Source organism: Dromiciops gliroides, chromosome 3, assembly GCF_019393635.1.
Source record: "Dromiciops gliroides isolate mDroGli1 chromosome 3, mDroGli1.pri, whole genome shotgun sequence".
In the NCBI taxonomy this organism is placed as follows: domain Eukaryota; kingdom Metazoa; phylum Chordata; class Mammalia; order Microbiotheria; family Microbiotheriidae; genus Dromiciops; species Dromiciops gliroides.
The window spans coordinates 28,421,019-28,448,268 of NC_057863.1; the positions used below are offsets into that span (position 1 = coordinate 28,421,019).

The window sequence follows — 27,250 nt, forward strand, 5'->3', positions numbered from 1 at the left end:
AGAGAGCTATGCAGAGAATGAGATCAAAGAGTCCCCAGGTTCTGGTCCATTCTTTTGGTTTAATCCAAATGTTCCCAACAAATAACGCTGTGCCCATTTTTACAATGGATACAAAATTAATGGAATAATTTCCTAGAATATGGAGGGAGCTCATTTCTCCATATCCCAAATGCAACAAAGAGATGATATCTGTTTTAGTTCATACTACAAAATAAACTCCAGGTGGGGAATTCCAACAAACAACCTACTTCTAATAATTATCTTTCTGGCTAGTTTCAACTATTTACAACATAGACAAAGAAACAGAACAAAGGAAGTATGGTTTAATTCAATTTGGAGCAATCATTTTACCTGGAAGGATGATTAAAAAGTAGAGAAGTGAGCCGATTTTTTCCAGTGTATAACTATTTATTATATAACAAGATAGGTTTGGAGTCAGCCTAGGTTGCCTTTAATCCTGGTGCTACCATTCTCAATTTCTGTGACCTTAGGAAAGTCATTTGAGTTTCATTTCAACAAGTATTTAGTTAACATTAATTATGCACCTGACACTGAGAAACACTAGAGATACAGAGACAAAAATGAAACACTTCCTGCCCCTCAAAGAACTTAGTATTCTGCTGAGGAAAGCAACATCGACATGGCTAGGACTAAATGTATAAAACGTAAGCCCAAAGTATGGGAAATACTAACAGCTATAATCTAGACAGTTTTCTTGTTGGGGGGAGGGGACAAAGGGAGGGATAGAATTTGGAACTCAAAACTTAAAAAAAATGTTTAAAAAATTGTTTTAACATGTAATGGGCCCCCCAAAAAATAGGGGGCAGCTAGGTGGCACAGTGGATAGAGCACAACCCCTGGATTCAGGAGAACCCGAGTTCAAATCTAACCTCAGACACTTGACACTTACCAACTGTGTGACCCTGGACAAGTCACTTAACCCCAATTGCCTCACCACAAAAAAATTTACTATGTAATGGGGGGAGTTATATACATATATATATTTGTAAAGAAGAAATCCATCATGCACAGATAAAGGCAAACAAACAAATAAAGGAATACATAGATTTGGAGGTAGAGGTGGGGTTGCTGCTATGCATGGAATGTCATGTACAGGGAACATTGAATTAAATCTATAGTCCTATAATCATGGCCAAATCATTTAACTTCTCTATTCCATCTGTAACTCTCTAAGACTTCACCAACAATATGTAGATGCCTTGCTGATCATCCCTGTTATTCCATGGTGTAATCTTAGATATGTGATAGACTGATGAGCAGGCAAAAAGACAGCAAAGATTTCTCTTCTAGTGTTCTAAATTACTGGTCGGAATTCCTCCCATCCCCATGTAGTCTTTCCCTTCCTTCAAGGACCAACTCAAAGGCCACACTTTCCCTGATAAGATGCTTTTGCATGTTGAAGGTGACCTATAACTTCTTCATATCATTTAAATCAGTGATATCAAACACCAATAGAAATGGATCCTAAGCATATTGACTTAGAAAAATACAAATTAACACCATCTAAGTTGAATTGTATTTTTCTCTATTTTGTTAAACATTTCCCAGTTACATTTTAATCTGGTGGGGGCCACACAGGAATTTTGTGGGACTCTTGAGATTGTCAAGCCAGAGTTTTAATACCTCGGACTTAAATCACTTTATCTTGACTTCTCCTTTTTACCTATCATATTCTTTCTCATTTTATAGGTGTCAATGTCTATGCCTTTTTCTTCCTATTAGATTGTCAGCTCCTTGGAAGCAAGGTCTGTGCCCTAATCATCATCGCATCCTTCTAACTAACATAGCACCTTGTCTGTAGTCCATTTTAAAATGTTCATGGAATTTGGTTAATAAACTTCCATCTATATAGTGAATTCTTCCTTAAAATATCTGAGCTTTTTTCCCATTTAATTTATCCTCATCTTCAAAGAGCAAATAACATATTTACTAACATATTTTCACTCAGCACATTTTCTCCTACCTCATACTGAGAAGGAAATTAAGAAAAATATATTGTCTGTATAATTCACAGTCAGAATTACAGATTTGCCAAATGGGAAGAAACCTCGGGGGCATCAAGTCCAATCTATATCCAAGCAACACTCTTTTCTGTGACACGCATGATAAGTGGTCATTCAGACTTTGGCTAAAGGCCTCTAGTAAAGTGGGGAAAACCTACTGCCTCCTGAGGCAATTCATACCATTTGGAGATTACTTTGTTAGGAAGTTTTCCCTTACAGCAAGCCTAACCCTCTTGGAAACTTCCACCTATTCTTCTTGGTTCTTTCCCCTAAGACTAACTATAAATCAAAAGGCCAGTTGCTCAGTCCCTTGACTAATCAGTAATTGAGCAATAGCCTTTATTAAGCGCCTATGATATGCTAGGCACTATTCCAGGCTCCAGAAATGCAAAGACAAAAATGACCCTGTCCCTTCCCTCGGGACTGCTTGCAGACAGTTATATCATTGGACCACAGGATCATTGGTTTAGAAACAGAAGGGAACATAGATGCCATCTAGTCCAAATCCATTATTTTACAAACAAGGAAACTGAGGCTCAGAGAGGTTAAATGATTTGTCCAAGGTCACACAGCTAGTGAGTGTCAGAATTGAGATTTGAACCCAGGTCCTGTGATTTCATATCCAGTTCGTTTTCCACTGTATTGTGCTATCTCTCTGTCTCTTCTTCAGAACCAATGTCTCCAATTTTCTCCATGTGGTCTATCCAAAGCAGAGTACAGTTATACAGCTACTTCTTTATCCATATTGCATTTCAACATATTAGATTCAGCTGAATATTCCAGCCCACCAGGTTTTTGTTTGATTTTGAGAGAAAACATTGGGGTTCTATGAGACCCAGGGAGCCTGGCCAGACCTTTCTTTAGGTCAGCCCAGAGTCAGAATTTCGAAGGAAATGTAGTTGGACTTTGTACTGTGAATACAGACAAAGAAGGTAACTTAGTCAAAACCATACCTACTAGAAGGCTTTTTCCCCTGGAGGGCTCCTTATTCTAACATCAGCAAGTACAGTGCAGAACCACCCTCAAGTCCAGTAAACCAATAGATTTGAATGATGCTAACCAATTAGCTTTGAGCAGTGTGGAAGCACCACCTCTCCTCCACCCTGCAGGAGGCTTCTGCTCTGACTCACTCTCTTTGCCCTAGATGGGGAAGGGGCAGCCACATGGCCCATGACTCAGTCTCCCCTCTTTCCTAGGTAGGCCTTCTGATCTTTCTGAGCAACATGTTATCGCTTTACTAATATTTGGTATGTTTTAATAAATTCTTAATGTCCCAAACTGGTGCAATAGCCTCTAATTTCTAAGTAGATATATATTAGAACCCCAGCTAAGTTTCCCTAAAGTAGGGACAGTATATAGGGTAACCTCATATAATTTTAAATGCCACAATTCCCAACCCCACCCCCTTTACTCTTCCCTTTAAGGACAGGAAGAAGCAGAAGGACCAGGGTTATCAGCTTTACATCACTTGTTCTGCCTCACAAACTATATTCTAGCCAAACTTCTTATTGTTGTTGAGTTGTGTTTGAGTCATCTCCGATTCTTTGTGACTCCATTTGGAGTTTTCTTGGCAAAGATACTCTAGTATTTTGCCATTTCCTTCTCCAGCTCATATTATAGATGAGGAAACTGAGGCAGACAGAGTTACATCACTTGCCCCAGGGTCATACAGCTAGTAAGTAACTGAGGCCAGATTTGAACTCCAAAAGATGAGCCTGGTGCTCTATCCATTGTGCCTCCTACCTGTCCCCAGCAAACTGTGCTAGTTACTATCCCTGAACTTGATATTCCATCTCTAATCTACATGCATTCACACTCACTGGAATATTCTCTACCTGGAGTGTCCTTCCTTATCTCTTACTCCCAGAATCCTTTTCTTCCTTCTTGGATCAGCCCTACTATCACCTCTTCCATGAAAGCTTCTCTGATCTCCTTCCTCAATTCTCCTCTTACACATGTATATATATGTATTTTATCCCAAACATAGAATGGAAGCTTCTTGGAGGCAAGACCTGTTCTGTCTATCACTGTATCTAGAAAGCCTTACCCAGGGCTTTGTATGTAGTGTGAACTTAACTATTTAGTGAAGAAGCATGGTCTGTAGACCTGAAAAACACCTTCGAGATCATCTAATCTGATGCTTTCATTTTGACAGATGAGGAAACTGAGGCCCAGAGAAGTTGAATGACTTATCCTAGGACACACAGGGCACTGAGTAGCAGAGCTGGGATTCAAACCCATTTTGTCTAATGTCATATCCTTCCTCCGTTCCATGATGACCCTTCAAAATAGGGTTGAGAGCATATGGATACTTCTTAGTAACAACAGTAAAAAAACAAACAAAAAAAATTGCAGTAAAGAAAAAGCATGTTTAACCAGCATGTTGTCAAAGCAGGCAAGTATCAAATGAAAGCAATAGCCAAATGCAGACCATTTCCTGGGATAAGAAAAGGGTGGGTTTCAGGTAAGAAGAACAAACCAGTATTTACTCCTTTATTCCTTCCTTATTCGCTTGCTGTTCTCACCATTATTGTCTTCTCTCTATCTCTTAAGATTAAAAAAAATTGTTTTTGGGAAAAGAAATTGTTTCAAGTTCAAAATATTAACTTTGGGATAGAGGGAACAGGCACTGAAATACAGTGAGCCATACATAGTTAGAAGTTTCTACTTGGTATTTCTTCCAAAGATACCTAAGACACAAACCTAAAACTTGAAAGGAAAAGAAGCATCCTTATGGGATTTTTTTCCTTCTGTTTATGTCTTTCAGGGTTCTAACCCCAGCCCTAGAAGAAGAATCCAGTGAAGAGGATCCCAGAAATAGGAGGAAATGAGCCTTTAGTCAGAATTCCCAGTCAAATCCCTAGGCTATAGTAGAGTCACAAAATTTCACTTTGGGCCAAAGATGCTGTCAACAAGCTGGTGGCTCAGGACCTGTCCTGAAAGGTCCAGGACTTTGGGACTGAGCGGGAAGCATGAGTAACTTCAGACAAAAAACCTCAGTCAGACAGAACCTTTGGTGAGGTAATACCTCCAAGCAGAAGCTCTCCCTGGTACCTGCTCACACCCTGACCCCATCTTCTAGCTCCTCTACTCTGATTGAACTTTGCTTGTCAACAAGCCTCACTTGTCTTTCTCACTGACCTAGTCTTGATTCTTAAACAGGGCATGATATACACTCCTACCCAATCCCATCATGATTCCTAGTCTCATCTCAGACCAAGCCCTGAGTTTTCCTCTCAGTCCCCTCCCCCAAATCCCCAGGAGAGGGCTCAGTGTTGATCCCTGCTTTTCTAGGCACTTCCTTGCTTAAATCTCTCTGGCACTCCACTCCATGGCTGCTGCTACCCACGGATTATGTCTCCTCCTCCACTTAGTAGCGTTTATAGACTCATTCTTTCTGTGTTTATGATTTGAATTTTCTTCCTTTATTTCCTCCAGAAATATACATTTAAAAAACATGGTCCCAAAATTTTTAGGCAGTTTTCATTTGATATTTTTCAACCTTTTAAACAACCTACCCTTGAAGTATTTTCCCTAAAATTCATTCAATATCAGATCTAAAAGTTTTAATACCAAAAGACAAAATTATATTTTTCAGAATACAATAATATAGTCCAGCGGGGAAGCTCTCTAGAGAATGTTAACAAGCAGGCTTAAGTAAAAGCAAGATGAATGGAAGGGGCAAATGTTTGAAACATGCTAAACTCTCAAGCAGAGGTTCAAGGTAATCTAGCCATTAGGACCACCTACCTTTATCTCCTGCTATACTCTGGCTCACAATTTTAGCATACAAACCACGCAAATCTATTGAATTTTCCCAGCCTCTTTGTCTTCACAAATATTATTTTTCCCTGAGTGACCTGCCTTTTTTTCCTCCTCCTTTTTTCTCCATGAAGCCTCCCTGCCTAAACCCATGCAATCACTCCATTCCTTCCCAGATTTCAACAAGCACATGTGGTGACAGACCACATGGCTGGACAATGTGTACATGTTCCCAAGGTTGGTTAGGATGGATTCCCACTCCTTGCGATGTGTTGGCCCCATCTGGCATTTTTCACAAGGGCAGGAAGCCCATTTTCCTAACTCTCTCTTTCATCACATAACTCCTGACCCAATGCCTTGTTTACAACAGCACCTGACAAGGTGTGTGACTGGATGAGTCACTTAAGTTCCTTGGTCCTTGGTTTTCTCATAGAAGCCCCCTCCCCAGGGGATCCTGGATTAGATGGCATCTCAGGTCTGTTCCAGCTGCAGATTCATGGATGTTTTAAGAGTGAGAATAATAATTTTGATCATATATGATATACAATTAATACTTAACACATTTATTATTATTATTATTATTATTCAGTGAATATTAAAATTGTATATTGTTCTGGTCCCTCTGGCTGCCACCCCCCTTTCTAGTCAGTATCGTAAGTCTGTATGTACCCAGTATAAACCGGCCATAGCAGGAAATAAGATTGCAAAGGGGAACCTGGAAGTCACATCCAGACTTCCCAAAGATCAAAAGAGCAGAATTTGGAACAGTATCATACAAAGGAGCATTAATTTGCAAACAGTATCATATATTTACCAAAAATCATATCCTGGTAATATGTGAAGCCATCTTGGCTTTGCTGTCAGACTTTTTGATCCTATGATGTGTCAATTTCAGATAAGTTTCAAACATCTTCAGGAAGACCAGTGGAAGGCCAAATGGTGCTGATAACTTTGAGATGACAAGGTTATGTTCACTTTAAAGTTTTATTAATGGAGATATGTTCACTTTGAAGTCATACTGACAATTTTGAGATGGTGTAGATATTTTAATGAGCTAAATTCAAGGTGACATGGATAAGAGTTATTCTGCATTACCCCCCAAATTTAGTCAGCTTCCCCCGCAAAAAAATTAAAATGAGACCCCAAACTCCCACCCACCTCATCCAGTACTCTTCCATCTACATCAGGTTCATGCTGCCAAGGGTTCCCAACTCTTTATGACCCCATTTGGAGTTTTCTTCACAAAGATACTGGACTGATTTACCATTTCCACATTCAGCTCATTTTGCAGATATGGAGACTGAGGCAAACAAGGTTAACTGACATCTAAGTTAAGTGTCTGAGGCCAGATTTGAATTTAGGATAATGAGATTTCCTGACTCCAGGTCCAGAACTCTATCCACTGCACCACCTAACTGCCAGGGTGTGGCTAAAGACCAAATAAGATCATGTTGGGGGAGGGTATATAAAAGGCTGCTACTTTTGTTGGAAACTGTCTGAAACTGTTTGAAAATCCTTTTAAGAGTTTCCTTTAAGATATTCCATCTTTTCAGAGATACAGTAAATAATTGTATGTTCAAGATACCAAATCTTGCCTTGCATTGTGATGCTGAATTGACAGCTTTGCATAATAAAAGATTAAAATTGGGAGCAGGCAGGAGGATGGGATAAGTCTTTATCATAGATCATAGGATTAGAGAATTAGAGCCAGAAAGGAACTTGGAGACCATCCAGCCCAGCCCATTTGACTCACGGGGAGGCTCAGACCAGAGAGGGGAAGCAATTTGCCAAATGTTACATAGGCTAGCAAGAGACATAGAGACTGGACCTGTTAATTTCATTGATCTTCAGCAATGGTTCTCAAACTTTGGGGTTTCAGGTACCCTTTTGTTAGTGTGTGTTTTATTTAGCAATATTAAAACACCTGAGTGTTATTATGAAAATTGTTTTGACATCATGGAAGCCCCCTCCCTGGGGGTCTGGGGCCACACTTTGAGAATCATTAGTATAGGGGACTCCCGGGTGAGGAAAGTACTAATGAAGGTTAGTACCTGCTGTGCAACATATAGTCTGAGAGAGCAGAGTTGTCAAACACAGTAAATAAATTTAAAATACAATACAACATGGATAATGTGAATATGTGGTTTTCTAGATCAACGTGAGCTCCCCAGGGATCTGTATTTATGTATAGTTTGGTGGCTCCCATTCTATTTGAGGTTTGACACCACAGGCATAAAACACAGAGACATTAAGTGACTTACCCAGGGTCATACAACCTGGCTATGTAAGAGGTGATATTTGAACTCAAGTCTTCCTAGGATATTTATATAGGGTGTTAAGGTTTTCAAAATCATATCTATATATGTGTGTATATGTGTATATATACATATACATGTATATTTGTTTATATGTATATGCATATTTGTGTATATGTGTATAAATGTACACATGTATGCATGTATATATACATACATATATACAGATTTTTAATCCTCATAGAAATTCTGTGTGTATGTGTTTTGTGGAGAACTGTTATTTCACTGATTTCCATGACTACTCATGTATAACTTATTTTGAATTGCTTGAGTTCTTATAGGTGGAGGGTGGGAATGGAGGGGGGAAGAGAAGTTGGAACACAAAGTTTTTTGTAAAAATTGATGTTAAAATTTTGTTTTTACATATATTTTGGAAAATAAAATTCTATTAAAAAAAAAAGATCCTCCCTCTCAATCCAAATTGGCAACTTTTCTGCAACTTATAGTTTTTGTGGGCTGCCTAAGATAGAGGTAAACTAACAACATTAATAATAGCTAACATTTATTATCAATAATAAAACTAGCACTTTAAGATTTACAAAGCACTTCACAAATTCCATCCTCAAAACAACCCCAGGAATTCCATGCTATTATTATTTCCATTTTATAGATAAGGAAACAGAGGCAAAAAGAGGTCAAATGATTTGCCCAAGATTACATAGTTGTTACCGGTCTAAAGCAGAATTTAAATTCAGATTGTCCTGACCCCAGGCCAAGCACTCCATCCATGGTACCACCTAGCCACTAGGTGGCTTGTTCAGGATCACATAGCCTATAGATATCAGAATTGGAATTTGAACTGAGGTCTCCCTGACAACAAGTCTGATTCTCCATCTACTTTACCATAGTATCTCTCATTCAAGCTCAAAATATGTCACTGGACATCTTGACACTTTAGACTCACTTTGCATTTTACCTGGGCTGTTGTATGCCCACCTTCTACAGTCATTTTTAGTTAAGCCACATCTCTCTAAAATAGAGGGAGCTATTCTCTCTAGTTCCTCTCAGGCATTGACCTTCACATCAATAACACACACACACACACACACACACACTGCTGCTAGCCCTTTATGACATAGCCAAGAGCATATACCATTCAGGAACCTTTAGTATTTCATTCTGTTATCTTTCTCAATCAATTTCTTCATGACTGGCTATATAAGCAGCAATGTTAATGAAAATGTTCTGGACATCTTTCTACAATTGAGTGTCTGGTTACTGCAAAGGCATGAGAGAAAAGTGGATCTCTCTCTCTCTCTCTCTCTCTCTCTCTCTCTCTCTCTCTCTCTCTCTCTCTCATATGTGATGAAAAGGAATGCTGGTGCTATGAGTTTCTAATTTAAGGCGACCGCACATTAGATTTTTAGACATAGCAATTGGATTTTATACATCACAAGGGTCCCAAAGATTTGTAAATGACTGAAACAACCAAACAATAACATTCATAAATGAAGGAAATGCTATCTCTCAGGTAGAGGATAATGAAAATAAAGATATAAAATTTTTCCCATGTAAGGTCACAGACCCCTTGAAATCATTTCATGAACCCCTGCTGTAGGGGCATTATCAAAATATTCCAACAGTATTCCCAGTGCTTAGGAGAGTTAATGGTACACAGTAAGCTTATTAAATGCTTACTGTCTGGCTGACTTATTCATAAGGTGTTTCATGTCTCAGAGAGAAGGAATATAATATGGTGGGGAGAGGGATGAACTTGTAGTAAGGAAGCCACTAGCTGTGTGACACTGGTCAAGATACTTTTGACATTTCAATTTCCTCCTCTGTAGGGGACTAAGGTCAAGGTGTTAAGTGGGAAGAGTTGGAAGCTCTGGGCTGTTGGGCACCATCTTTGTGCTGTGGAGGCAGGGACAAAGCTCATGAATTCCACAGGATGAGGAGAAGGATGTTGGAGGCTTCCTCTTCCTTGGTTCTACCTTCCCATGGAAAGCCACACCAATCAGGAAGCCCTGCCCTTATTGATGAAGGCTTTTCCCCAAATTAACCTCTTCTGACCCCATTTCAGACCCCGCTTACCTTCTAGGGCCCCAAAGAACTGCCTTCTTTTATACACAAAAATGTGATGGGATTATATTTACTGGAAAGAGAGATAGTATTGTCAATTAGCAATGAAATTACAAATAATATAAAACTATTCCTTTTCATCACATATCAGAGAGAGAGAGAGAGAGAGAGAGAGAGAGATCCACTTTTCTCTCATGCCTTTGCAGTAACCAGACACTCAATTGTAGAAAGATGTCCAGAACATTTTCATTAACATTGCTGCTTATATAGCCAGTCATGAAGAAATTGATTGAGAAAGATAACAGAATGAAATACTGTGCTATTGGGGCATTAAGCATTTATTAAAGTATAATAGGGGTTAGTAAAGAGAACACATGGAGAAAGAAAGAACCTAGCTCCCTGAACCAGCAGCTGCTTCTATGGAGACCTCCAATGGAAAAAGAGACCCTCAGTCTCCTAGAGCAGAAGTTCCCAGGACTGGAATAGGGGTGGTCCCCACACACAGCTCTAAGCTAATTGGCTGGTAGCATTGATTGACATGACTTACAGGTGGTTCTATGAATAGATGTAACTTCAGGGCTCCAGGCAGCTTCCTGATGCTAGTCACATCCTTTCTCCTCAGGGGGCATTGCCCTGATTTTCACAATGTCTTTCTCAGCAGGGGGGTGGCACTCTGATTCTCACACCCTATATGGGGTTTTCTTGGCAAAGATCCTGGAGTGGTTTGCCATTTCCTTCTCCAGCTCATTTGACAAATGAGGAAACTGAGGCAAAGAGGGTTAAGGGACTTGCCCAGGTTCATACAGCTATTAAGTGTCTGAGGATAGATTTGAACTCAGGTCTTCCTGACTACAGGCCCAGCATTCTATCCACTGAGCCACTCAGCTGCCCATTCGGTTATGAATATAGGCAACAAAACATGATTCTGAGAAGGGGTCCAAAGGTTTTACCAGGTCACCAAAGGAATTCAACACACACATGCGCATGTACACAGGTTGAGAACTGATTTTTTCCCCCCTTCCTTTAGATTTCCACTGGGGAGATGGAAGGAAGGATGGGGAAAAGTTGAGACTTTTAAAGAACTTAGGGAGATGCCCAGGGTTCCCCTGATTCCTTGCACAGTAGTGCTGGAGACAGAATCAGACTAGGTAACATCTAGTCCAGTACTATTTAAACTACACTATGGCCATTCTGTTGATCTAGATATTGTCAAAGTAATTGAAAAGATAAGCCCCTAGTAGGTTGGGCAGACTTATGTAACAGGAGACTAGTCAGGAAGGGCTCAGTCCTTCTAGGAGGTAGAGTGTGCTTTGCCAGCTGCCAGACCATATGAGATAGATACTTGGTGAAGCCAATTCTAGGAATTCTTCCAGGAATAATGGAGAGTCTTGCAGTGCAGATATTCTGTGACAGTTTCCTATTGGTTTACTATATATTTATGACAAACTTTTTTAATTGGCTATGAGCCTAAGCAAAAGACTCGAATTAAAGCCTGCAATCTCTCTCTCTCTCTGGTGGCAAATGAGGCAGGAATAGCTGCAAGCCTCTGGGTGGGGAAAAGAGGGATGCAGGCCCTGCTTTCAATCACCTCATCTCTCTTCCTGGGATGCTGGATGGCTGTGAGCACAGGACATTTATGTTTCTTCTCTCTGTTTTGCTTCTTCTCTGAGCCTACATTAATAAATTGCTAATGAACCAGGCAGTGGGGATACAAAAAGAGACAAAAGAGAGCCCCCCAGGAGGCTTCCAATCTAATGAGTAAATATCAGAGATAAAATGTGTGAATGTTGAAAAGGCAGAGGAGTCAAAGGAGATCCAGCAACCAGAGACCCTTACAACATTTGCCATAACTATCTATGACTATGACTAACTAACTATGACTATAACAGCCCTGAGGCACAACCTCTCTAAGCCAGTTTGGCAGTGGGTAAACGTGTAAGCAGAAACACCAAGTAAGGGAGCAACTTGTCAGTTAGATGTGCTGCAATCAGAAATGGACTTGGTAGGAGGGATGCTTTGCAGCAAACACTTTGCTTGTACCCACTTTCCCCAGGAACTGGGTTGTAAAGGTCAAAGTGTAGCCAAGTTCAGGGGAATGTTTTTTACACTACAACTTTTCAGTAAATATTTTTTGTCTTTTTTAAATTGTTATTTATTTAAATTTTAATTTATGGAATAAAATAAGCATTTCTATAACAGAGTAAAATTGTTTAAAATGTGTAAAAATGGATTATTTCAATTTTATTAAATACCCTTTTGTGGAAGTTTATGGATTTTAGTTGGTTAGCAGTGATGTCAAGAAGCTACCAACTGGTCAAACTGATATTGGGGTGCTAACCAATCATCATTGTTTAGATGACATTGGGGTTACAATTACTGGCCATTGACATTGAGATATTATACTGAAGGGGGTTCATCCCCAATCTCTAAAACTAAAAAGATGAGTAGCCTAGCTCTTAGGACCTGACTATAAGTGCTAGTGGGGTTTATGAGAGTGAGCCTAGAGCTTATAAATGCTACACTTGGAAGACTTCAAAAAGTAAGAGGGATTTGAGCTGAGTCTTACAGGATAGACAGGATAAGGGCATGTGGGAAAAGAGGGGGAGGGCATCTAGAAGATGAGGAAGAAAGTGTGGACAAAAGGACTGCACAAAACTTTCCAAAGGACATTGAGAAAGACCACCAGTCTTACTTACTACTGAACAGTTCAAGAAAGTCAGTAGCTGAAGCTTACAGTCAAATAGTAGAGAGCCTGGAATGTCAGGCTTAGGAGCCCAGCTTCTGCTCAAAGAAGCTATTAAAGGTTTTTGAGAGAGAAATACTTGATTCTTGACTGAAGAAGTATTTTAAAGAAATTAGTCTGGCAACAGTTTTCAAAATGACTTGGAATGGAGAAAAGCTAGAAAGACCACTTACTGTGAGAGACTGAGGGAGCAGGATGAGGACCAGAAGTAGCCTAGTGGCTGGCAAAGACAGTGGAGAAAAAGAAACTAAAGGGGAGAGATAGGTCAAAGAAAGATCTTGGTGACTGGTTTGGATAGGGGATCTGTCCCAAGGACTAGATAGGGATCTAGAATCAACATAGGAATTTCACTTATATGACAATATTTTTCCCTTAAAAAAAGGAGTAGGGGGAGCTAGATGGTGCAGTGGTTAAAGCACCAGCCCTGGATTAAGGAGTATCTGAGTTCAAGTCCGGCCTCAGACACTTGACATTTACTAGCTGTGTGACCCTGGGCAAGTCACTTAACCCCCATTGCCTAAAAACAAAAAACAAGAGTAGTATCTGAGAGCTAAAAAATATAGTCAGAATTGGATTTTTACATTAGTTAAATGAAGGGCCTCCAAAGAGAATAGAACTCTTCCATAAAGTTTTGTTAATGTATTTGAAAGAAGCCTCAGTTTAACCACTATAACCTAAAAAAGTTCCTATTTTAGACTTTAGAGTTGGTATGGACTTTTAGAGAAGGGTCATTCAATCCCTTCATTTTACAGCTAAGGAAAAAGGTTGAGAGAGATTAAAAAACAACTCACCCAAAATCGTACTTATTGCAAAGATTCACCCCCTGCCCCCATTTTCCTGTTCCTCTTCTAATTTAAACTATTTTTTAAAAATCTGTGTAATCAAAATGCTCCATTATATCTTCTATGGTTCTTTTTATCCCTTTCTTTGTTATGTATTCTTCCCTAACCATAGACCTGAAAGGTAATTAATTTAGTTCTTGCTCCTCTAATTTGTTTATGACATTAAGCTTTATGTTTAAACCAGGTATCCATTTAGAGCTTATTTTCATTTATGGTACAAGATCCTGGTCTATGCCTAGATTCTGTGAGACTCCATTCCAGTTTTCCCAGAAGTTTTTATCTAATAGTGATACTTTGGGGTTTGGGGGTCTTTGGGTTTAGCAAACATGAGACCGGTACCAAATCTATTCCCCTCTAGTTCTTAATCAGCACCAAATAGTATTGATGATAATTGCTTTGCAGTATTAGTTTAAGATCTGATATCACTGAGCCTATCTCCTCCCATTTTTAATTTTCATTATTTCCCTGGATTTTCTTTACTTTTAGTCCTCCAGATCAATTTCATTACTTTTTCTATGGCCATTAAGATAATTCTTGGGGCAGCTAGGTGTCGCAGTGGATTCAGGAGCATCTGAGTTCAAATCCAACATTAGACACTTGACACTAGCTGTGTGACCCTGGGCAAGTCACTTAACCCTCATTGCCCTGCCAAAAAAAAATTAATTTTTTTTAAAAAAAGATAATTCTTTAGTCATTTGTCATGGCACTGAATAAGTAAATTAATTTAGGTAGTATTGTCACATAGACAAACATCTTTGAAAGACTTGAGAAATCAGATAGACGTAACGATGACCCACTATTCCAGAAAACCAAGGATGGCTTACTATCCAGTTCCTAACAGAGAAATAAGATGAAGTTAAGTATAGAATTTTTTTTTGGAAATGGCCAATGTGGACATTTGTTTTGCCTGCTTTAAGCATATTTTTATAAGGTTTTGTTTTTCTTGATTTCAGAGATGATGTAGAGGGGATGGAAAATAATTTTTGTTCATTAAAAATAAACAATATTTTTAAATGAAACAAGTAATAATGTAGTATTTAATAGCACTTTGGGGTACTGTTCACTCTATATTAATTCAAAGCTACTCACAGCGTACTTTCTCTAAATTAAACGCTGTTAATTTTCATTTCTTAGCAGTAACATCCAAATATGTCTATTTGCTTGCTAATATTCCAGAAGAAATGGGCAAAAAATGAAAATGTAAAAAAAACTAAAGAATATATTAGACTATATTACCCTCTCCTACTCAATAAACTTCAACATTTGCTATTCCCTGTAGGATTAAACCTCACTTCCTTTGTTTGGCATTTAAATATTTTTACAATCTGTTCTCTTCCTATTTCTCCCGTTTTCTTCCACCTTATTGCTCTCCATGAAGTTTACTATACAGCTATATTGTTCCTCATATACAATATCCCACAACTTGTCTCCATGCCTCTGCCGTGAATATCCTCCATGCCTGGCAACATTTCCTTCCTTTTCTCTACCTCTTCGAATCCTGGTTTCCTTCAAAAGGCTTCTACAGGAAGCCTTTTCCAGAACAATACCCTCCCCCTCAGTGCACTCAAGCAATCAACAAGCATTTATGCTAGTTCTTTCCCCTCCAAGGTAACTTTTCATCTCCTCCTGATGTACCTTGTCTACATCTATTTATGTCCACATAGTCTCTACCTTTAGAATGTAAGTTCCAATGGAAAGAACTGTTTTTTTTTTGTCTTTGTATACTCAGTGCTTTAAATAGTGCCTGACCCATAATAATTACTTGATAAATGCTTCTCTATTGAGTGAGTGATGACTGTAGCAGGTTTACAATTGTTACACAGAACTAGAAAGGAAATTGCAGGCAGCTAGATGGCACAGTGGATAGAGTACTGGGCCTGGAGGCAGGAAGACATCTTCCTGAGTTCAAATCTGGCCTCACATTCTTATTACCTGGGTGTTCACTTAACCTGTTTGCCTCAGTTTCCATATCTGTAAAGTGAGCTAGAGAAAGAAATGGCAAACCACTCCAAGAAAACCCCAAATGGGGTCAAATGAAGAGGTGAACACAACTGAGAAATGACTGGACAAAAAGGAAATTACTATTATTGAAACCTGAAAGCAAATTTAATTTTCAATGCTATTTTAGAATCATAAAGCTAGAAGGGACCTAAGAGGCCAACAAGTCCAAAGTCATTATTTTATGCATGACTAGACTGAGACAGAAGGAAAATGAGTTGCCCATGGTTACATAAGTAGCAAACTTCAGAAGCAACCTTTGAACCAAATCCCTCTGACTCCAGAGCCAGAAAACTTTCCACTACACTATTCTACCTCAACAATCCAGTCACAATTGGCAAGAGCCCCAGGTCATTCTTATTGCATGCAGTATAAAAAGAGGTTCAAGACTACAGCCCGACATTTATCACCACATCCAGCCCATTTATCTCTTTTACTCATGTAAGGTCAATAAAAGCTTGTCACAGGTGCCTCATTTACAGAGTGAGCATGAAGAAGTGCACTTTGTAGACTTGCCTAAAATTTTAAGTGGTTATGAAAGCTAATGAGACTTTCTTGTGCTGGAGCACCCTCTAATACTCATTGTGATTCAGAGGGAAACCTGGGTCTTCAGAAGTTCTAATGATGGAGTGCAAGCCCTGCCAGCCACTACCGACCAGGAAAGGTTTCCCACACCAACCCAGTTCCTGATAGCTGCTGTCTGAGCACGAAGCCAAAGGAAGATGCATTTTTCATCCATGATTGTGCTGGAAGATCATCTCAATGTGTGGAAGTGTCACCCTTTGTGTTAAGTGGAAGCAGTGCCCAGAGAGGAAAACAGCAAAAGAACAACAACAACAACAAAGGTCCTTATTGTAAACTGGTAGTCAATGGAAACTGGGAATGAGGTAGTCTTTTTTTAAAAAGTAAAATTTTATTGATAGATATTGATTTTCTATTACCTAAATTTCTCACTGGGCAGCTAGATGGTATGGTAAATAGGGAACTGGTCCTCAAGTCAGGAGAACCTGAGTTCAAATCCAGCCTCATATGCTTACTAGCTGTGTGACCCTGGACAAATCACTTACCCACATTGGTTTCAGTACCTTATCTATAAAATGAGCTGGAGAAGGAAATGTCAAACCACTCTAGTTATCTTTGCAAAGACACCCCAAAATAGGGTCATGGAAAGACTGAAATGACTCAACAAAAACAACAACAATAAATTTTTCACTCTATGCATCCTCTTCCTGCTCCCAGAAAATCATCCTTTGTAGAAAAGAATTATTTTTAAAAAATAAAAGAGGGAAAGAAGAGAAAAAAAATCAACACTGATAAATACAATGACAAATCAGACATTATAGATCATGTTCTACCCATTAATCCCTCCACCTCAGCAAAGGAGATATGCGGGGTGGGAAGGAGGGAAGATGTTCAATCCCTCCATTCCAAGTATTGACTTCAATTGTTTCATTTAAGTCCCAACTAAAATCCCATCTTCAACAGAAATCTTTCCCCAACCCCTCTTAATTACAGTGATCTCCTTCATTTAATTATATCTCATTTATTCTGCATTGTTTTGTATAGATTTGTTTGCATGTTGGCTCCCCCATTAGATTTTTTTTTTTGGTGTGAGGCAATTGGGGTTAAGTGACTTGCCCAGGGTCATACAGCTAGTAAGTGTTAAGTGTCTGAGGTCGGATTTGAACTCAGGTACTCCTGACTTCAGGGCCAATGCTTTAACCACTGCGCCACCTAGCTGCCCCCGAAATGTGGTTATTTTAATTATTTTTTACTGTCTTATTGTTATTTCCATTTGTTTTCTTGTGGATATTGTGGCTTTTGTTTTCCTTTCTCTGCTAACTTTACTCTGCATCAATTCATGGAAATTTTTCCAAGCTTCTATATATTCATCATCTTTGTTGTTTCTTACAATACAGTAATATTCATTTTCTTTCATGTACCACCATTTGCCCAGTCTTCCCCCAATTGATGGGCATCTACGTTGTTTCCAGTTCTTTGCTACCATGGAAAGTGCTCCTATAAAGATTTTGGTGACTATGGAGCCTTTTTTTTTTTTAATTTAATCAATTACCTCCTTGGGGTATATACCTAGCAATGTAATCTCTAGGTCCCAATGTATAAACATTTTAGACACTTCATCTGCATAGTCCTAAATTGCTTTCCACAATAGCTGACTCAGGCTTGTGCTAGAGCCAACTTGAACTGTGTAACAAATGAAAATTCTGCGAGAAAGAGTTTCTGGATAATTAATAATCAAGGTCTTGAATAGACTAGACAACGATTAACAAATTGATTGTTAGTGGTTTCTCTTGGTAAGCAAAGACCCCCAGTGGAGGCCTTGAGAGCCTTAAGTATGTTTCTGAAATGGAATGCCCCTGATTAGCAGACATTTAATGAGGAGGTGGGCTAGAAGTCTTTAGCTCCTCCTCCTGAGAACATGGCTTGATCATGAGATAGCAATCCATCTCCATCCAGATCTCTCTGGCTATTTTTCTCCTTTATGAGTGGAATCACTCTAAACTCTAATGAAGGGGTACAAGGACCCCTTTCCCAGGGTAAGGACTCACCTAGACTGGATTCTGCTTATACTCTAAACAGAAGTTAGGTCTCCTAGTTGGGTAGGATCTCACCCAAGATTTAAAAACATACTCCTTCAGGGCTAGGAATAATCTCATCAAACAGACATGATGTCCTTTAGAGTTGGATAGATCTTTTACAGGAGCTGGGCCTTGAAAGAAAATAGGAAGAACACCTGGATCCAATTTAATAATTAGTTTATTAATTAACAGTATAATAAAAATTTATCTCAACTGACTCTTTCTTTCTTTCTTTTTTTTTTTTTTTAGTGAGGCAATTGGGGTTAAGTGACTTGCCCAGGGTCACACAGTTAATAAGTGTTAAGTGTCTGAGGCCGGATTTGAACTTAGGTACTCCTGACTCCAGGGCTGGTGCTCTATCCACTGCGCCACCTAGCTGCCCCTCAACTGACTCTTAAGAGACAGTTAAATTTTTTGTTTGAGCATGTACAACTTGGAAATTGGCAAATGCTATAAATAAGGGCTTAGTTTATTGGGTTTTGATTGTCTAGACTTAAGAAAGTGATGGAGAAAATAATAATTTACTTTATTTTTTTTTTGCAGGGCAATGAGGGTTAAGTGACTTGCCCAGGGTCACACAGCTAGCAAGTGTCAAGTGTCTGAGGCTGGATTTGAACTCAGGTCCTCCTTAATCCAAGGCCAGTGCTTTATCCACTGCACCACCTAGCTGTCCCACAATAATTCACTTTAAACACAATAGTATATTATGTACATTTTTTTTTCTTGAGAGCCAGTTGTTAAACTTTTGCCAGCACATACTTTCTTGGTTTTACTAATTCACAGCTCTACCAGTATTGCATTAGTGGACCTGTCTTTCTGCAACCACTCTAACTCAATATTGGAATCAGATATTCTTTCTGGGAGGGCAAAGTCTCCTACTCAGGGAAACGATCCCTGAATTTGCATGCCCCACACCAACATTCCTCTAATCATTTAGGCTTAAAATCTTGATGCTGTCTTTCACTCATCCCACCTATTTGGAGCCAGAGGACATGGGTTTAATTCCCAATCCACTGTATACTTCTTGTGGGACCTTGGGGTACATCAAGCCTCATAGGATAATAGATATAGAGCTGGAAGGAATCTCAGAAGCTATCTCAACCAACCCCCTCATTTTCCATATAAGGAAACTGAGACAGGGAGGGAGAGAATGAAAGAGGGATAGAATATGGAACTCAAAACCTAAAAAAAAAAAACAAATAAATAAGCAAATGAATGAATGAATAAATAAATGGACAGATGAATAAATAAATACATAAATGAATCAATAAATAGATAAATGAATGAATAAAACAAATAAATAACTGAATGAATAAATGAATAAATAAAAGGGGAAAAAAAGAAACTGAGACATAGAAAATAATTGATTTGGCCAAGGTCACATGAAAGGAAATCATAGGATCATAAAGCTAGAGCTAGACAGGTAGGAACGTCTAACCTTTATTTTACAGATGATAAAACTCAGAAAAATTAAGTGACTTGCCCAAGGTCAAACACAAAAGAATCTCTTCCCACTGTACCATTCTGCTTCAACTGTAAAATGGGGACTTTGGATTGGATTATCTTGAAGTCACTTTCAGCTCTAAATCCCATGACACAATTGCAAACAGCTTTTCAACTGGTTTCTCTAATTTGAGTTTCTCTCAATACACGCTACAAAACACCAATGCCAAACAAATCTCGCACAACTTCACTTTTTATCATATTGTTCCTTAGCTCAAAGACATCCAATGTCTCCTTATTCACTATCATATCAGATTAAAAACTCCTCTGACTAATTTTCTAAGGTCCTCTATAATCAGACATCACAGTAAATCTATCCAACCATATTCCACCCTCTTCTCCAATATAGGTCAGGCCAGTCTTCACTGTCCCCAAAACACACTATGTTTTTATAATTTGTGCCAGATAATTTTCATGAATTCCATGCTCCATCTTATCTCTATGCCTTACATCATACTTTCTTTCACCTGAAACACCTCCCTCTTTTAGCCTTCTGCCTGCCCAAACCACGTCCTAAATAGTTTTCCCTAACTAATCCTATCTTCAACACATTCCTCCTCTAATTTCCTATATCCTTTTGTATCACTAAAACACAATATGATTCTTAATTTCAAACAGCCTTACAGAAATCCTCTAATTATTTTCTTTGGACTAGTCTTATCTCCCTAAATAGATTGCAATCTCCTTGTAGACAGGGATCAAAAGAAGTCACAGTGGATAGGACTTGGGAATTAGTTCAAATCCCCTCAATATATTTGCTAGCTATATAATTCTGGGAATGTCATTTAACCCTGCAGAGGCTCAGTTTTCTCACTTGGAAAACAGAGCTAATAATACCTGTTTGCAGAGGTCATTGTGAATATTAAATCATATGCCTTGAAAACAACTGTCTATATAAATTCCAGCCATTACTATGATTATTGGGTTATTGGTAGAGCTGCAAATTAGTGCAACCACTCTGGAAAACAATTGGAATTATGCAATTAAAATGGCTAAACTGGTCCACACCCTTTGGCCCAGAGATTCTATTGGTATATGTCCCAAGGAGGTCATTAACAAAAAGAAGGGTATCATACAAACCAAAATATTTATAGCAACACTTTCTATGGTAACAAAGAACTGGAAACAATGTAGATGCCCTTCATTTTTGCTAAACAGATTGTGATGCATTAATTATATAGGGCAGCTAGTTGTTACAGTGGATAGAGCACTAGCCCTGAAGTTGGGAGGATCTGAGTTCAAATCTTACCTCAGACACTTACTATCTGTGTGACCCTGGATAAGTCATTTAACCCCAGTTGTCTTAAATAGTCAGGGGCATCTCCAGTCATCCTGATAATATATCTTGTCACTGGAGCCAGATGGCTTCAAAGGAGAGAGTGAGGCTAGTAACTTTGAACAATCCTTCCTCACTTAAATCCAATACATTGCAAGTCATTACATCTGCAATGGTCCCTTTTGAGAATGAAGGACAAACAACAACAACATGAATGTAATTGCTATGCTAGAAATTGTAAAGATAATGAATATAGAGAAGCAAGGAAAGACTTACATGAACTGGTATAAAGTAAAGGAAACAGAGCCAAGGAAACAATAGATAAAATTACTGCAACAATGTAAGTGGAAAGAACCACCAAAAACCTAGGGAAACTGAATATTGTTAAATGATAAAAACAAACAAATAAACAAACATGGCCTCAAAGAAGAGAGAAGAAAACCAGCTCCCCCCAATCCTGTATTTTTATAAACGGGGAAATTTCAAGGGGAGTGGAGCATTGCATAGAATGTCAGATTTCTTTTAATACGTTGATCAGTTTTGCTCATTGTTTCCTCTTCTTCATCTTTTCTTTTTCAAGTAATTCTTTATTATAATGAATGGTTCTCTAGGAGCAGCAGAGGGAGAAATAAGTGGGAAATCTAGGTGAAGTAGAAACAATAGATTCTAATAAAAATCTATTCTAACAACTAAATATCAACCATTATCGTTATTGTGTCGTAGATTTACTCTCTAATCCCACAGTGCCTTGAACACAGTGCTATGCTCATAGTAAGTCCTCAATACATATTGCTAATTGGTGAGTTAATGATTGTACCAAATTATAGGTAGGGAGAGGGGGCAGAAGATTTTTGCCGGAATCCAGAATCCACAGCTTTCTGCTTCCAGATTGAATAATAAAAAAAGAAAAAACTAAATCTCAAGGAGCCCCCATCCCCTCTCCCCAACCAGGGCTATAGTGTGTGTAAGAGGATTTAAGGCTAGCTGAAGAATGTAAGCTTTTTTCTGGTCCCTGGAATTTCATCTCTTTTATGATTCCATAGAAGGATTGAACTAAAAAAAATGTTAATAGAATTATTGGGTTTTTTAAAATCCATTCCAAAATACTAAAGTTTCCTCAATACAACATAGTGCCAAGCATCTGGTTGTTTGGAAGCATCTGAAAAAGGAGAAATTTTCATTCTCCTGCCAGATGTTTGGTGTTTTATAAGCAAGCACTTCCAAAAATTCTGGCTGAATGGGTAGGTAAACAAACAACTGACATGTGATTGGGCCCTTTTCCCTGAAATGATTAGAACAGAAAAAAACTAGTTTGAGCCATTTGAGACAAAAGAGCTTGAAAATTCTAGTCCCAAATAATCTTCAGGCTTATCAATGTTGTAGATAGCTTGGAAATTCAAGGGGGAAGCTAGATGGTACAGTGGATAAAGCATCGGGCCTGGATTCAGGAGGACCTGAGTTCAAATCCAGTCTCAGACACTTGACACTTACTAGCTGTGTAACCTTGGGCAAGTCACTTAACCCTCATTGCCCTGAAAAATAAGAGGAAATTCTAGGACACATATTTTACACTTTGGGAAATGGCGGCACCAAGATGGGAAATGACCCAAAGCCATAGAAGCTAAGGTCAAGATTGGGATGTAGCCTATAGGATCCCTGATCTCCCAGGTACCACACCCATCTCTGAAGGAATCCCTTATAAAGTAAGGCATCTCCAGGCTACCACAGCAATTGCCTGAAACACTGGAATGACCCCTTAAAGAGGGGTTCCTTTTATAATAGAAAAGCATATATTTTATGTCCACCTTCCCTAAATACATGAATAAAATTCTATGGAAGCAAAAGGCTTGTGGAATTAGAAGAAAAATCAAGATCTAAGGAAGTCTTCCAAGCCAAAAATTCCTCTCTGCTGGGTAAAATTGATAGGCACTCATCCTACCCCTCAGCATTCTGGGACTAAATCAATCTTCTCCACATGACTGTGTGTTTCAACAAAGAAGGCTTGTGGAATCCTGAGATTTAGCACAACTATTACATTGGCATTTATTAATAGAAACATTTTTAGGAACTCATTATCAATCAGGTACCTTTGTCCTGGTAGAATTTTAGTTAGCTAGGTCCTTGACATTAGGGACTGCTTCATTTTTGTCTCTGTGGACCCATTGCCTTAAACATTGCTTGGGACATAGAAAGCATTTAATAAAGACTTGAATTAATGAATAGGAGTATTTGTAACTACTTCTAGTAGAATGAATGCATCAATTACCATCTAGTAAGTGTCCCCTGTGAGCCAGAAACTAATCATTGCCCTCAAAGAGCTTACATTTTACAGGACAGACAGTATACACAGTTAACGGCTACTAAGTGGTCCCCTGAACTTGTGTCTTTGAGTTGCCATATTTTTCCAGAAACACTGGGCTCCAAGCATACAGAAGGCCCTGAATGTGTCAAGGACAAAGCTTTCCCTGAGCTGACATAATTTGTTGTTTCACCCCAATTTGGACTCACTGTGTGTCCTTGGGAGGCAAGACAGGCACCAGCCAGTCTGTACCAGGCTGAGATAATGCTTGTGCATCTGGGGTCCTTTGAAGATAAGCAGACCCCACTATCTTCATAGTCTAGCAGTTCCCAATGGAAAAGAAAGAGGCTTTTGCCATCACCTTACTTCTCCTCGTGGGGAGTGGTCTTGTCTTTTTCCCCCCACTTTGCTATACCGTTCCCCCTCCTATGTCACACCCCTTTCTGCTATCCCCTCCTTCCTTTGTCCTGCTATTATAAAAGTATGAACTTCTCTAAAAATTACAGACCCATTGATTTCCCATGCATGTTCATTTCTCTTGTAATAAACCTGTTTTTCGCATAAGCCTCATAATATGATTGCCGTTGACAACATATATGAAGCCCATCTGTGCAACTCCAGAGAGAGAGGATGCCAACATAGATTCATCAATATAAGCAATGAAAATCAGCTCATCTTTACCTGGAGATAAAGCCAACTATAAAAACACATACAGAGTCAAGACGGATTCATGGTTAAATTGAAGATTATAAGTCCATGGGTTCCCTTTTATCCATCCTTATTTTATGGTCCACTCCTTTATAGAAAACAGCCAGAATGAAATGAAAATCAGCCTTTCTTTATCTGGAAAAAAACCCACTCTAAAACTCCATACAGCAAATAACAAAATTTAATGAGAGCAAGAAACTCCAGAGAATAACCAATGCCAATTGTCAGGAAGCAATGAGCCAGCGGGCCAGAGGGTTATGGAGAGAGGACTAATTCACCAGATTGCAGTGTCATCAACATTCAAGGAAATCACAATGTTTCCTCCACTAAGATCACTCCCCAAATGTCAGTGAGCCAGATAAGACTCCAGACAGTGATTCAGTTCAAGGTAGCAACACTCTTGACTTCAAATCTACTGTTCTTTCTCTGTCCCAAGGCTCAGAGGTTCCAGGGCTTTTCTTTCCTGTGCAGTTTTTGTTTTCTATAATCCTTCCAGCTCAGAAAGCCTTCCCATCAGCCCATTTTCCAATAAGGCTCTACACATGTCTGAAAGTGCATATAAAACACATGCAAATAAACTCAAGAACATAAGCTTCTTGAGGACAATGATACTTTTCAATTGTATCACTGAGTTCCCTAGACCTAGAACAATGGCTGTCACATAGTAGGTGCTTTAAAATACTTTTTGGTTTTAACTAAATTAAATTTAATCATATCTTACAGCAGTTTCTGCAAACTTCCTTCATAATATATAAAAAGATGCTGATATAGCATTTTCCATACATTATCACTTGAGCCTCACAATAGCCCCATGAAGTACTATACTTACTTTTATTCCCATTTTACATGAGGAAACCAAGTCTCAAAAAGAGGGAAATGTTTTGCCAACTCAGCTATTAAGCGTAAGAGTTAGGGTATGAGGCCAGGTTTTCATGACGACAATGCCTCCGATCATAGGACCACTGGAGTTAGAGGAAGAAAAGACCTTAGATTGTATTGAATCCAACCTACTCATTTAACAGATGAGAAAACTGAGGTGCAGGAAGGTTTAATGATTTGCTCAAGGAGAGGTAGAATTCGAGACCAAGTTTGGATTTTAGGCAATGGGAAGCACATTTTTGAGGAGAGTGAAATGGTCAGATCTCGTTATCATATATAGAAGAATCCTATTTTATTTGTTAAACAACTCAATGAGTTCCCTTTAGTGAATTTTTGTTGTGATGCTGCCTTTAATATAAGGGTATACACAGTCTCTGACATTTTGTATCATGGTGCCATGCTCAAGAGCAAAAACCCCATCAGGCTGCACAGGGTTACGTTGGGGCAAGAACTGGAAGACCCACTGCTTTCCATGGAAAGTCATAACATCCCAGGCCAGACATTAACAGGCTGGTTCTCATTCCACTAACCCTGCAAGAGCAAATTTAGCCCACAAGGCAACAGCTGTTACTACCCTCTGTTGGTGACAAAGGAATAAAGGAATGAATTAAGAGGGAAGGAATATATGGCTTATTTATGTCTAGCCATGTTGTTGACTGTTAATCTTAGCCCTGGGTGCTCTATAAGTTTATTACTTTAAATGTGAAAGCAATGAGGCTAATCATAAGGCAAGGAGTAGAAGAAAGAGCACCTGTCTCAGAGTCAGTGGGGCTGGCATCAAACCTCATCTTCACTACTAAGTAGCCATATGACCTTGGACAAGTCACTGCCTGAGGCCTCTGGGTGGCATAATGGATGGAGTGCTGAACTTGGTCTAAGGGAGACAGGAATTCACATTCTGTCTCAGACCCTTAACTGTATGACCCTGAGCAAGCCATTTAACCTTTGTCAGCCTCAGTTTTTTCACCTGTAAATTGCGGAGAATTATAACATCTAACTTATAGGGCTGTTGTGAGGATTAAAAAATAGTACATTTAAAGCAAACCTTAACATGCTGTATAAATGCTAGCTATTATGACTTCTCTCTGGGCCTCGGTTTCCTCATTTAGACAATGAAGGAGTTGAGTAAAAGTCCCTTCTAAGTGGAAATCTAGAATCTCAAGATAGACTTTTTTTTTCCTTTTTTCCCCTTTGGGGCAATGAGGGTTAAGTGATTTGCCCAAGGTCACATAGCTAGTAAGCGTCAAGCGTCTGAGGCCAGATTTGAACTCAGGGTCCTCCTGAATCCAGGGCTAGTGCTTTATCCACTGTGCCACCTAGCCACAGCACCCCCAGATAGAATTTTAAAATAGAATATTTACTGGCATTTGCAAAGTACTCTGTACACATTGCCTCATTTGATGCTTTCAACAAGCCTATAGAAAAGTTAAAGATTTTTCCTCGGTTGCACAGCTAGCAAAGCATCAGAGGTCAAAACTGAACTGGGCTTCTTCCTAATGCAAAGTCTACCATGTTACCCACTACACCAAGTGGCCTTTCATAAGACACATTGGAAAAGTAATTAATAATACATTTATGAGGGGCAACTAGGTGGCACAGTGGATAAGGCACTGGCCCTGGAATCAGGAGGACCTGAGTTCGAATCTGACCTCAGATTCTTGACACTTACTAGCTGTGTGACACTGGGCAAGTCATTTAACCCTCATTGCCCTGCAAAACAAACAAACAAAAAACAAACAAAATAATACATTTATGAATAGATTTCCTAGAGAGTTTGAGGTTTCTGTTAAAGTTTTATATTTTAAAAAAAAAGAAATTTAGTAGTAGACTTAGAGATAATCTTGAGTGCTTTAAAGTTAACAGAACTTAGTCATTAAGCCAAAAATATCAAGAAAATGGGTATTTGGGATGATTGGGAGGTGGGATGTGTGGAAACTAATGGAGAAGGGGGAACTAATGGACTTTCCCTGGATACAAAAGAAAACCAGCTGAGTAGTTTTACAGGGAACTTATTCAGTCTTTCTCAATTTTGTTGTTTTTTTTTTTTTAAATGAGCCAGTAATGTAACTTAAGGTTGGCATTGGGTCAAAACTAAATGGATGCTGGTGACAAATTTCTTGTCTTCTTGGGCTTTCTCTACTATCCAGATCATGAGAATTAAATGTATGCAACAGAAAGGTTCCCAACAAAAAAAAAAGGAGAGAAGTAATCCTAACCCTGGGAAAGGAGCAAACCGAGACTTAATTCTCCTGAGGAGCAATTAACACTGCTTTCTGGGC

The 27,250-nt window shown here is 38.9% G+C and overlaps 1 protein-coding gene across 1 annotated transcript in view; it reads right to left on the reverse strand.

Moving 5' to 3' along the window:
• Window positions 1-27,250, reverse strand: part of WDR49 (WD repeat domain 49) — a 204,227-nt gene that overhangs the window by 130,916 nt on the left and 46,061 nt on the right. The window lies entirely within an intron of this gene.